A 14,978-nucleotide genomic window follows, 5' to 3' on the forward strand; every position below is an offset into this window, starting at 1 on the left:
CACTTTCCTCAAACTCCGCTTTGGGTCATCTTCTTATGGTCATGATTACTTCCTCCCAAAGTTCCTTCCGAGCAAAACCATTATATTTGGTTTGCTTTTTTTATTAACCTGTATCTTTTCCGATTTTTGGAACACGAAAAGCCTGTGTCTGAATATTTGTAGAAGTTCCCGTTTAGAAAGGGTTCGTAAAAAAACAGTAGGCTTTAACAAAGATCAAGGCCATTATTAAGGGGAATACGATATAAAAATGGACATACACTTTAAACATCTAATCAGTGTAGCATTTTTAGAAGAGCAGAGTCCACGTGCAGATAAGAGTTAGATTTTTTTTGCGAAACCAGACTTAGGCCTACATTTCTCAAATTCTGCCTTGAGGCCAGCATTCCATGTCCGTTATTTTTGCCTGTCAATGTCACTTCCCAGCAAAACCATTATTTTATTATTTTATTATTTTTTTTTTTGCTTATATATTTATATATTTTTCAGTTTTCCAGAACACAAGAAGCATGCGTCTACACATTTGTAGCAGTCCCTGTTTTAAAAGAGGCCTCTCAAAAATAAATAAATTAATTAATTAACAAAAAAACAACATTTGGTTTTAATTGACACTAAGGCCATTGTAATGTGAAATACGTACGTCATAAAAATTGATCCATGATTTAAAAACATTTAATCAATATAGCATTGTTAAAAAGAGAATGTTCACATGCAGATTGGATATTGACCTTTTTTATGCAAAACGAGACTTAGGCCTACATTTCTCAAACTCAGCCTTGGGGTCATCTTTTCATGGCCATTATTACTTCCTTGCAATGTTACTTCCCAGAAAAATCATTATATTTGGTTTGCTTTTTATATAAATTTTCTGCTTTTTGAAACACACGAAGCCCGGGTCTGAATATTTGTACAAGTGCCTTTTGTAAAAGTGTCCGTTAAAAAAAGGCTTTAACAGAGACCGAGGTCATTATTATGGGAAATATGACAGAAATTATTGATATGTGCTTTAAACATTTAATAATTATAACATTGTAAGAAGAGGGAGTGCCCAATTGCAGATTGGAAATGATTTATTTTTTGCGAAACAAGGCTTAGGCCTTCATTTCTCAAACTCAGCCTTTCAGTTCATCTTCTTATGTCTAAAATTACTTCCTCCCTATGTTACTTCCCAGAAAAATCATTATATTTGGTTTGCTTCTTTATATGTCTAAATATTTTGTCAACTTTTTGGAACACGAGAAATCTGTCTAAATATTTGTAAAAAAATCCTTGTTTGAAAAGAGGCTTCTCAAAAAAAAAAAAAAAAAAAAAAAAAAAAAACAGTAGGTATTAATTGACACTAAGACCATTATAAGGTGAAATACGTACGTCATAAAAATTGATCCATACTTTAAAAACATTTAATCAAGGAAGCATTGTTAAAAAAGAGAATGTTCTATTGCTGACCTGATATTGATCTATTATTGCCAAACCAGATTTAGGCCTATACTTCTCAAACTCAGCCCTGAGGTCATCATCTCATGTCCATTATCACTGCCTACCAATGGCACCCGGAAAATTGTTATATTTTGTTTTCTTTTTATTTACCTGTATGTTTCTGCTTTTTGGAACACAAAAAGCCAGTGTCTCAATATTTGTAGAAGTGACTTTTGTAAAAGTAGTCGCTCAGAAAACAATAGGCCTTAACAGAGACCTAGACCATTATTATACAGGAAATATGACAAACATTGTTGATCTATGCTTTATAAATTTAATCACTGTTACATTGTTAAAAGTGCCCAACTGCAGATTGGATATTTATTTATTTATTTATTTATTTATTTATTTATTTATTTTTATTTTTTTTTTTTTTGCGAAACCAGAATTAGGCCCACTTTTCTCAAACCCAGCTTTGGGGTCATCTTCTTATGTCCATAATTACTGTCTCCTAACTGAAAGTTACTTCCGAGCAAAACCATTATATTTGGTTTGCTTTTTTATTTACCTGTATTTTTTCAGCTTTTTGGAACACAAAGCACGTGGCTAAATATTTGTAGAAGTCCCCACTTACAGAGGTTTCTCAAAAAATACAAAAAGGCTTTAACCAAGATCAAGGCCATTATTAAGGGAAATCAATATAAAAATGGATTTACACTTTAAACATTTAATCATCGAAACATTGTTAAAAGAGCAGAGTGCAGATCTGATATTGATCTGTTTTTTTTTCTTTTGCGAAACCAGACTTAGGCCTACATTTCTCAAACTCAGCCTTGAGGTGAGCATTTCATGTCCATTATTACAGCCTCCCAATGTCAATTACGAGTAAAATTATTATATATTTTTTTTTGCTTATATATTCATATATTTTTCAGTTCTCCGGAACACAAGAACCATGCGTCTGCTCATTTGTAGAAGTCTCTGTTTTAAAAGAGGCCTCTCTCTCTCTCTAAAAAAAAAAAAAAAAAAAAAAAAAAAAAAAAAAACACTAAGGCCATTCTAATGTGAAATACGTACGTCATAAAAATTGTTCCATGCTTCAAAAACATTTAATCAGTATAACCTTGTTAAAAAGAGAATATTCAGATGCAGATTGGAAATTGATCTTTTATTGCAAAACCAGACTTGGGCCTACATTTCTCAAACTCAGCCTTGAGGTCTTCTTTTCATGTCCATTATTACTTCCTTGCAATGCTACTTCCCATAAAAATCACTATATTAATAACCAGCATTGATACGCGCCCACATCGTTACCCAACCTTTCATCATCATTCCTCCTAACGGTTATTTGGAATGCGATTGAAAAGAACTATCACTTTCCGTCACGGTATTTACGGTAGAGTGTTGACGTGAATCTTCACACTGTACGTTATTATATATTTACCGATAGGTTTTAACAGAGACTGCGGTAATTATTGTGGGAAACATGACAAATATCAGTGATCTATGCTTAAAATTTTAATATTGTTCGAAGAGAGAGTGCCCAACTGCAGATTGGATATTGATTTTTTTTTACAAAGGGTTCTCAAAAAAAAAAAAAAAAAAAAAAAAAAAAAGGCTTTAAATAAGATCAAGGCCATTATTAAGGGAAATCAATATAAAAATGGACATACACTTTAAACATTTAATCATTGTTAGAAGAGCACAAATATCACTTTCCGTCACGCTATTTACGGTAGAGTGTTGACGTGATGATTCACACTGTACGTTATTATATATTTACCGCTAGGGAGTGACAGTGACAAATGTGCGGGGGGGGGGGGGCAAAATAGGGGAGTTGTGATGCAGGGAGACTAAGGATGGGGCGGAGTAACGATGGGGGGATGTTTGCATATTTAACGAATGGTTCATATGCCAATTAAAAAATAAATGAATCAATAAAAAATGGCATCACACCACTGAAATAAAACACCAATTGTCTTATAAAAAGATGTCATATATGTAGCAGTCCATCCTCTTGGTTTGCTTTATATATATATATATTTTTTTTTTTCTTCATTTTTTGTCGGGGAAATATATGTGAATATTAGATTCAATGTATCCGTAAGTTTCAACAGCGCAATTTGATTAATTGAACTGTCTTGTCATCATGGTGTTTTGCAAAACAGTGCGGGTGCATATCTCACTTCGAATGATGTCGTTATGATACTTTCTGATACCACCAAAAAGGGGATGATGCAAAAGAAGAGTTGGGGTGTGATGACGGGTTCAGATTATTACCGGTATATCCTCTTCGGAAGGAATGATTAAATATGATATTTTCATCATCGCATGTGTTATCGCATCAACTAGTAGATAATTCTGTCTAATAAATTTAGGTGCTGATATTTAAGTACGAGTGAATTCTGGCAGTCGAGATGCCTATCTGTCCAGGCACACACACACACAAACACACACACACGCACACACACATATATAAGGTGCGCGCGTGCTAGTGTTTGTGTGCGGGGGTGGGGTGGGGTGGGGGGCATTAAGTAAAAAATAGTTTAGCGTTGAGAAATCTCCCCCCCCCCCCCTGCTCGCTGCGCAACTGTGGAAAAAAGTGTGAGGGAGGACTTTCGTCAATACTGTCTCTCGCCGCGATATGGAGAATTTATTATGTGAGCTGTCCGAATTGCTTTACTCGTTATCTCAACTACTTTATGCCAGAAATGTTTGGCACAAGTCACTTTTATGAGATAAAGCACACAACATTTCCTTCCTTATCTTGGAACTTCCATGTTATCCATATTGCAGATTCACTCACCCCCACAAGACACACACACACACGCACACACAGTCTTACATGCACCCAACTTTTGGCCATTACTGATCGCCACTTCTTTTCCCAAGTATCTTTATAAGAAGCCAACACAAACCCAAGCAATGTCCATCCCTGTATTCCGCGTAATACAGTTACATTTCACTTGTCTACTCTGTTTATATTTCCTAACGAAACGTGGCACATTTTATACCTCTATTTTATAATCACTGTGCCCCCAACTTAACCAAAATCTGGATCCAACAGAATCCAGAAAAATGTGTAAAAAATGACAAAATACGAGAATGATCTTTATAAGCAATACACGTGTACTTTTGGCCGGGAAGTCCAACCAGATTAAGGCCCATGATAAAGGCTGTACTTTATTTGCCTGTTCTGTTTGTGTAAAAGATGACTATTTTGGTTGATTCCAACCAGCGAAAAATTCTACTTTAACCATCGAATAATCATTTTAGAGTTATTAGAAGAAAAATAATTTTTCTATGCTGTTTCAGAACCTAAACTTCTTACCTTTCAGAGTAATTCCCACGACAAGCATCGAGAATATCACAGAGCACCCAGAGGACGACATTTTCGAAGCGTCCCACAGACATCAGTCAACGAGAAATGTGAAAGTCACAATACGGCTCACCTGTTAAAACCTGAGAGGTATTTACAGACGTCAAATAAAAGCAGCTTTGCATGTACTTGTTTACTGTCAAAGGAAAATAGATCGATACATAGCGATGGGGCACCTTCAAGTTACGGTCATGCACTACGATCCTAATGACGTTCATTATGCCTCAAAAGCAAAAAAGACTTGAACTAAGATCAAGGCCGTTATAAAGGGAAATAGGATATAAAAATGGACCCACACTTTGAATATCCAATCAGTGTAACATTGTTACTAGAGAGAGAGAGAGAGAGAGAGAGAGAGAGAGAGAGAGAGAGACTCTATGCAAATTGGATATTGATTTTTTTTTTGCAAAATCAGACTTAGGCCTACATATCTCAAACTTTGCCTTGAGGTCATCATCTCATGTCCATTATTACTGCCCAGTAAAATCGTTATATTTGGTTTGCATTTTTATATAAATTTTGGACTTTGGGAACACAAGGCGCTCGTGTCTAAATATCTGTAGAAGTCCTTGTTTCAAAAGGATTATTAAAAAAGCAGTAGGCTTAAACAAGAGATTGAAACCATCTTTATATAAAATTCGATATAAAATTTAGCCTACGCTTTTAACATTCAATCAGTGTAACATTGTCAGAAGAGCAGAGTCCGTGCAGATTGAATATTGGTATTTTATTGCGAAACCATACTTAGGCCTACATGTACATTTCTCAATCTCAACCTTGGGGTCATCTTTTTCATGTCCATTATTACTTCCTCGCAATGTTACTTCCCAGAAAAATCACTATGTTAATAACCAGCGTTGATAGGCAGCCACATCGTTATCCAACCCCTTATCACCACTCCTCTTCATGGGTATTTGGAGTGCGATTGAAAGGAAATATCACTTTCCGTCACGGAATTTACGGTTGAGTGTTAATGTGAATCTTCACACTGTACGTTATCATATATTTACCGACATCTTTTAAGAGTGACTGCGGCAATTATTATGGGAAATATGACAAACATCATTGATCTATGCTTTAAACATTTAATCACTGTTACATTGTTCAAAGAGAGAGTGCCCAACGTTTTTTTTTTTTTTTTTTTTTTTTTTTTTTTTTTTTTTTTTTTTTTGCGAAACCAGAATTAGGCCCACTTTCCTCAAACTCCGCTTTGGGTCATCTTCTTATGGTCATGATTACTTCCTCCCAAAGTACCTTCCGAGCAAAACCATTATATTTGGTTTGCTTTTTTATTAACCTGTATTTTTTTCAGCTTTTTTGAACACAAGATGCCTGTGTCTAAATACAGACTTGACATTTAATATGGAATATTTTTTTCGAAATAATTTTTTATCAGTTTTTTCCTATTTTGCTGACTGATAAATGAAAATAAGGATTAAAATCGTGTTTTAATAACTTAAAATTATCTCTTTGATGTCATTGTGACATCATTTCATTAATGGAATTCGCCAGAGAAGCAAACAAAAACACGTTGCCTATTCCATGTCATACGACTCCCATTAAAAGAGATATTTTAGATCTCCATATTTTCCAAATTATCGTCTGTAAAAGGGTAATACGCTCCACAAAAGACCCTCATGTCAGTTGCTAGTCACAGTAATGGTCGTTGTTACGCCTGGCCTCTTCGTGGCTGTTGCCAGCGCTCTCAAGCGGCAAGGCATTTCTTGGGGGTAGGTTTTAAGAGGTCAATCTGGAATAGCATTCCAGGCATCGGTCTAAAATTGTCCAATCTGGTCCAGTTTTGTTGTAGGACATGTAGGCAGTTGATTGGTGAGTAATGGTCTACCGAAATATTGTCTATGTGGTTCAAATGTGGCGATTTTGATGACCAGGGTAGCTGCTCATTCCCTTGGTTCTGCAAGTTATCTGCTATTAAAAGTGCTCTGTGTGAACCTGCAACCTCATCGTGCAACCTAGAATTGTTCCTTAGGTGCCCCCTATCAAATGATAGTCAAGTGGTTCCGAGATTATTCCTTTATTTGATCTGGTTCAGGTTTTCGTCGATGACTACCGTTGGTGTTTTGGCACCAATGTGGAATCTACTCCAAATACTGACGCTGTCAATCACCCTTGTCACTTTAGACCCGGCATATGCTTCGTCGTAGGCCTCTTCTGGATATCTGTAAACTCTGTTTTGACTAATTGGGCGGTACAGGTGAAATCTGACCTCAATAAAGAAAACCACGCAGTTTCAGTGTTCTACCCAGAATCGTTCATGGCCCCCAATTCATTAGAGAAACAGACGACGATGTTTTGCTGTATACAGTGGGTACCTCGGAGGTCATTTGGTGTTCTTACCTGCTAAAACCAGTTTAGTGTTCGCTAAGGGCTTTGAAAAATGCATTTTAGTGGCAATTTACCCCTCGTTCTGAACGGACTAAGTGTTTTTTGTTGAGTTGCAGCAGCGTATACCGAAAGACAGTGGGTCCTGTACCCTGTAGGTAAAATTTTGATACATTGGGGGTCACCTCTGTGCAGGTACATCAGTCTGGGCATTACTCTATAAAACTGTGGGGACCGTTCCGTTTGGCGCTATGATCTGTCTGGTTATGTTTGTATTTTTCGCGCCATTCTGCCTTAGATTAACAAATTTGTAATGCACTACTTGGCTCATTTTACGCACTGCAAAACTGACCGCTTGCATGCAAAATTTCAAATTCTTCTATGCAGTAGTTGCCGAAATATGGATATTTTTTTGACAGAACCAAGCTTTGCCTAAGCCAAGCTTTGATCAGCCCTAAGGAACACTACCCAATTAAATCACTGCAAATTACATAATGTAGCAGCGCAACAGGCATGAAAGTCAGTTAATTGGTAGTGACACACCTGACTGCACACTTTTACATTCACAAATCTTATATGAGATCGGAGTTTTTTGAAAAAAGAACGTATTTTTACCTAGGTATACCTTCGAAACTGAAATATTCCATATTAAATGTCAAGTCTGTATTTGTAGAAGTTCCCATTTACAAGGGTTCGTAAAAAAACAGTAGGCTTTAACTAAGATCAAGGCCATTATTAAGGGGAATACGATATAAAAATGGACATACACTTTAAACATTTAATCAGTGTAGCATTTTTAGAAGAGCAGAGTCCACGTGCAGATAAGACTTAGATTTTTTTTTTGCGAAACCAGACTTAGGCCTACATTTCTCAAATTCTGCCTTGAGGCCAGCATTCCATGTCCGTTATTTTTGCCTGTCAATGTCACTTCCCAGCAAAACCATTATTTTATTATTATTTTTTTTTTTTTGCTTATATATCTATATATTTTTCAGTTTTCCAGAACACAAGAAGCATGCGTCTACACATTTGTAGCAGTCCCTGTTCTAAAAGAGGCCTCTCAAAAATAAATAAATTAATTAATTAACAAAAAAACATCATTTGGTTTTAATTGACACTAAGGCCATTGTAATGTGAAAAACGTACGTCATAAAAAATTGATCCATGATTTAAAAACATTTAATCAATATAGCATTGTTAAAAAGAGAATGTTCACATGCAGATTGGATATTGACCTTTTTTATGCAAAACGAGACTTAGGCCTACATTTCTCAAACTCAGCCTTGGGGTCATCTTTTCATGGCCATTATTACTTCCTTGCAATGTTGCTTCCCAGGAAAATCATTATATTTGGCTTGCTTTTTATATAAATTTTCTGCTTTTTGAAACACAAGAAGCCCGGTCTGAATATTTGTACAAGTGCCTTTTGTAAAAGTGTCCGTTAAAAAAAGGCTTTAACAGAGACCGAGGTCATTATTATGGGAAATATGACAGAAATTATTGATATGTGCTTTAAACATTTAATAGTTATAACATTGTAAGAAGAGGGAGTGCCCAATTGCAGATTGGAAATGATTTATTTTTTGCGAAACAAGGCTTAGGCCTTCATTTCTCAAACTCAGCCTTTCAGTTCATCTTCTTATGTCTAAAATTACTTCCTCCCTATGTTACTTCCCAGAAAAATCATTATATTTGGTTTGCTTCTTTATATGTCTAAATATTTTGTCAACTTTTTGGAACACGAGAAATCTGTGTCTAAATATTTGTAGAAATCCATGTTTGAAAAGAGGCTTCTCAAAAAAACAGTAGGTATTAATTGACACTAAGACCATTCTAATGTGAAATACGTACGTCATAAAAATTGATCCATGCTTTAAAAACATTTAATCAAGGTAGCATTGTTAAAAAAGAGAATGTTCTATTGCTGACCTGATATTGATCTATTATTGCCAAACCAGATTTAGACCTACACTTCTCAAACTCAGCCTTGAGGTCATCATCTCATGTCCATTATCACTGCCTACCAATGGCACCCGGAAAAATTGTTATATTTTGTTTGCTTTTTATTTACCTGTATTTTTCTGCTTTTTGGAACACAAGAAGCCAGTGTCTCAATATTTGTAGAAGTGACTTTTGTAAAAGTAGTCGCTCAGAAAACAATAGGCCTTAAACGAGACCTAGACCATTATTATACAGGAAATATGACTAACATTGTTGATCTATGCTTTATAAATTTAATCACTGTTACTTTGTTAAAAGTGTCCAACTGCAGATTGGATATTGATTTATTTATTTATTTATTTATTTTATTTTTTTTTTTTGCGAAACCAGAATTAGGCCCACTTTTCTCAAACCCAGCTTTGGGGTCATCTTCTTATGTCCATAATTAATGTCTCCCAACTGAAAGTTACTTCCGAGCAAAACCATTTTATTTGGTTTGCTTTTTTATTTACCTGTATTTTTTCAGCTTTTTTGGAACACAAAGCACGTGGCTAAATATTTGTAGAAGTCCCCACTTACAGAGGTTTCTCAAAAAATGCAAAAAGGCTTTAACCAAGATTAAGGCCATTATTAAGGGAAATCAATATAAAAATGGATTTATACTTTAAACATTTAATCAGCGTAACATTGTTAAAAGAGCAGAGTGCAGATCTGATATTGATCTCTTTTTTTTTCTTTTGCGAAACCAGACTTAGGCCTACATTTCTCAAACTCAGACTTGAGGTGAGCATTTCATGTTCATTAATGCAGCCTCCCAATGTCAATTACGAGTAGAATTATTATATATATCTTTTTGCTTATTTATTCATATATTTTTCAGTTTTCCGGAACACAAGAACCATGCGTCTGCTCATTTGTAGAAGTCTCTGTTTTAAAAGAGGCCTCCCTCTCTCTCTCTCTCTAAAAAAAAAAAAAAAAAAACATTTTGATTTAATTGACACTAAGTCCATTCTAATGTGAAATAGGTACGTCATAAAAATTGATCCATACTTCAAAACATTTAATCAGTATAACCTTGTTAAAAAAGAGAATATTCACATGCAGATTGGATATTGATCTTTTATTGCAAAACCAGACTTAGGCCTACATTTCTCAAACTCAGCCTTGGGATCATCTTTTCATGTCCATTATTACTTCCTCGCAATGTTACTTCCCAGCAAAATCATTATATTAATAACCAGCATTGATAGGCACACACAACGTTACCCAACCTTTCATCATCATTCCTCCTAAGCTAACGGTTATTTGGAATGCGATTGAAAAGAACTATCACTTTCCGTCACGGTATTTACGGTAGAGTGTTGACGTGAATCTTCACACTGTACGTTATTATATATTTACCGCTAGGGAGTAACAGTGACAAATGTGCGGGGGGGGTGGGGCAAAATAGGGGAGTTGTGATGCAGGGAGACTAAGGATGTGGCGGAGTAACGATGGGGGTATGTTTGCATATTTAACGAATGGTGTTCATATGCCAAAAATTAAAAAATAAATAAATATATATATATATATATATATATATATATATATATATATATATATATATATATATATGATAATAAATGAATCACTAAAAATGGCATCACACCACTAAAATAAAACACCAATTGTCTTATAAAAAGAATAAAATAATGCCGATGATACCGGGGTCATATATGTAGCAGTTTCTCTACTTGGTTTGCTTTATACAGGTATATATATATATATATATATATATATATATATATATATATATATATATATATATATATATATGGACTTACACTTAAAACATTTATCTATATGTAATTTTTTTTTCATTTTTTGTAGGGGAAATTCAATGTATCCGTAAATTTCAACAGCGCCATTTCATTAATTGAACTGTCTTGTCAATATGGTGATTTACAAAAGTGTACGGGTGTATATCTCACTTCACTGATGCCATTATGATACTTTCAAAAAGGGGATGACGCAAAAGAAGAGTTGGGGTGTGGGGACGGGTTTAGATTATATCCCCTTCGCAAGGAATGATTAAATATGATAATCTCATCATTACATGTGTTACCACCTCAACTAGCAGATAATTCTGTCTAATAAATTAGGTGCTGATATTTAAGTACGACTGAATTCTGGCAGTCGAGATTCCTATCGGTCCAGGACCTTGTATATTTAAGGTGCGCGCGTGTTAGTATTTGTGTGCGCACGCGGAGGAGGGGGGCATTGAGCAAAAAATAGTTTAGCGTTGAGAAATCTTTCCCCCTGCTCGCTGCGCAACTGTGGCAAAACGTGGGAGGGAGGGCTTTCCTCAATACCGTCTCTTGCCGCGATATGCAGAGCTTTTCTGTGAGCTGTCCGAATTGCTTCGCTCGTTACCACCACTTTTTATGCCAGAAATGTTCGGCACAAGTCACTATTATGAGATAAAGCACACAACATATCCTTCCTTATCTTGGAACTTTCATGTTATCCATATTGCAGATTCACTCAACCCCAAAAGACACACACACACACGCACGCACACACACACACACACACACACACACACACACACACACACACACACAGTCTTACATGCACCCAACTTTTGGCCATGACTGATCGCCCCTTCTTTTCCCAAGTATCTGTATAAGAAGCCAACACAAACCCAAGCAATGTCCATCCCTGTATTCCGCGTAATACAGTTACATTTCACTTGTCTACTCTGTTTATATTTTCCTAACGAAACGTGGCACATTTTATACCTCTATTTTATAATCACTGTGCCCCCAACTTAACCAAAATCTGGATCCAACAGAATCCAGAAAAATGTGTAAAAAATGACAAAATACGAGAATGATCTTTATAAGCAATACACTGGTCCTTTGGGCGGGAAGTCCAACCAGATTAAGGCCCATGATAAAGACTGTACTTTATTTGCCTGTTCTGTTTGTGTAAAATATGACTGTTTTGGTTGATTCCAACTAGCGAAAAATTCTAGTTTAACCATCGAATAAACATTTTAGAGTTATTAGAAGAAAAATAATTTTTCTATGCTGTTTCAGAACCTAAACTTCTTACCTTTCAGAGTAATTCCCACGACGAGCATCGAGAATATCACAGAGCACCCAGAGGACGACATTTTCGTAGCGTCCCACAGACATCAGTGAAAGTCACAATACGGTTCACCTGTTTAAACCTTAGAGGTATTTACAGACGTCACATGAAAGCAGCTTTGCATGTACTTGTTTACTGTCAAAGGAAAATAGATCGATACATCGCGATGGGGCACCTTCAAATTACGGTCATGCACTTCGATCCTAATAACGTTAATTATGCCTCAAAAGCGTAGAGTGTAATGTGTATTTACGGTACCAATCTTTCCTTAACTATAATAGCTAAAGGTAATCCACCGGATACCCGTTGCGAGCATGCCAAGCGGATTGAAATCAGCACTTTGTGAGCCTTGCAAAGCGTCATCCAGATAGTTCTACCAGAAAAAAGTGTGAATGTGTCCACATTTATTGACACCTGGTCCAGTAAAACTGCTCACTCGATATCTGCACATTGTTAGTGCTTTTTACCGTTCATCGACCGGTAACCACTGTCCCTTTATTTCGGATGCATAAAGCATATCGGCTTGGATGGGCTTATCGAATTATTTCACTTTGTCAAAATAGATTCGTTTTTTTATCAATTTGCCGGAATGAGACATTAAGAGACCACCTGTTTTGTTTTGTCACTAACGATTTTTCAATCGATTATCAAACAAACCTCTGTGTGACTTGAAAAAAAAACTAACGGAGTGTTTATACTGAAATTAAACGAGGAATGCTTAAAGGGATAATAACTCTTCATCTGAAATCAATAAAAACATTGTGAATAACTCATAGAAATATAATATATTCTGTTGTACCACAAAAAAGGGCAGTTATAGCTATTTTTCTGATATCTAAGCTTGTCTTTAGACGACGTAACCTCCATTGATGGCTATACTCTGTTAAAATCTCTTAAGAGATTTTAACAAAAAAACGAACTTTTCAGAAAAAAACCAGGGACTAACTTTGAATGTAAAAATGGATTCATTGACCATTGGTTAGTATGAGAAAATTGTTGTTCACTCCAGGAAAATTCATTTTTTGGCCGAAATGAAGAGTTATTATCACTTTAAGCACTGGATATTGTGTACGTTCGTTTGGAAGAGGTTCTGAACATTTGGCAGATGTTCGTTTTTAAAATGTGTTGTCAAGTAAATGTTCACGACATTCCTGGATAAGCAAAGAGGTCGTTCACCTACATGTATATATATCATTCTTACGTCATGATTAATTCATTTCTATGCATCTCCTATTTGAATTATCGACCTGTGTGATTTTCGATCATTGATCTTCTTGACTCATAATTTCAGACATAGCTTTTGCCTAGTATATTGATTATTACCGACACTTCGTTATTCTTACATGGAATTATGAGGTCTATAGAGTCTTAAGCTAATCAATTGTTGTTACCTGTGTAATGGTAGTAATTGACAGCCACAAGTGAAGTGTTTTGAGGTGGTTGACATAACCTCGTCGTACTTAAGCGGAGGGTGTAATATAAACGAGAGAGAACCATGTAAGCGGTTGTAGGGAGAGCAATGTACTGCGGGAGGTTGATAGGGAGAGGAAGAAATTGTAGCTAAGGTAGTTAGGAAGTGACATTAAAAATATGAAGGAACATGAATGTTGTTTAGTTCTTACCTCGCGTAAAGTCAATACCTTCGTCACACCTGATCTAATGCATTGAAACGAAAGGCAAATAATAAACGTAAAGAAATCATTAGCATTGTAATTGTTCATAGTCAACAATGACGGGTAAATGACGCATGTATCAGCACGTGTACAAATGTAACAGCTTCCCAGTGGCTGAATGAGGCTAGGGGGCGTTCACAGTGGACCAAAAATACCTCCACTTACTCCACTCAAATCCTGATTCTTGGTGTTTGTTCAACTGTAAGGGCACATCGATGTAACAAATTTATTCAAAACGAACCATATATGCTAGAAGATTAATTTTCTAGTATGGTGATTGACATTCATCTATTTTTTAGGTTCAGTACTATTACTTCTTCTACTACTACTAATACTACTCAATAATAACAGCAACAACAATAACAACAACAGCAGCAACAACAATAATAATAATAATAATAATTAGTTTGCAACTGGCTCTTCAGCCAGTGGCGAAGGATTTTCCTGCAAATGACCTTTGAACTTGAAGGCAATGGGCACTTACAAGGTCATGCGAAGCTCACGGGTTAAATTTGACCCCATATTCTGAAAGAGCATGTGCGAATTGGGGGGGGGGGGGGGTCAACAAAACATCACTTTTAACTACAGTCAATATTTATCCATGAAATGGCCAAATGACCATTTTTTAATTTTGGTTTTTGTTGAAAGCCATCTACCGTGTATGGAGGTTATGTGATCCGATGGCAAGCATTGATTTCAGAACAATTGCCAAAACCGCTGTTTTGGTTGTAAAATATAATTTATTATATTTCGTTGAGTTTTTTTTTACAATTTTTATATTGTAAATTATGGATCTCATACGAAGAGTTGTTATCCCTTCAAGGCAGAGATGACTTTAGGCTAGCTTGCAAAGCGTAAATCAGATAGTTATGCCCGAAAAAAAAAGTGTGAATGTGTCCACATTAATTGACACCTGATCCAGTAAAACTGCTCATTCGATATTTGGCACATTGTTAGTGCTTTTTACCGTCTATCGACCGGTAATTCTACTGTCCCTTTATTTCGGTTGCATAAAGCATATCTGCTTGGATGGGCATATATCGAACTATTTCCCTTTGTCAAAATAGATTTTTTTATCAACTTGCCAGAATGAGACA

This window comes from Lingula anatina, chromosome 8 (genome assembly GCF_051362555.1).
Source record: "Lingula anatina isolate TDL-2025a chromosome 8, LinAna3.0, whole genome shotgun sequence".
Taxonomy (NCBI): domain Eukaryota; kingdom Metazoa; phylum Brachiopoda; class Lingulata; order Lingulida; family Lingulidae; genus Lingula; species Lingula anatina.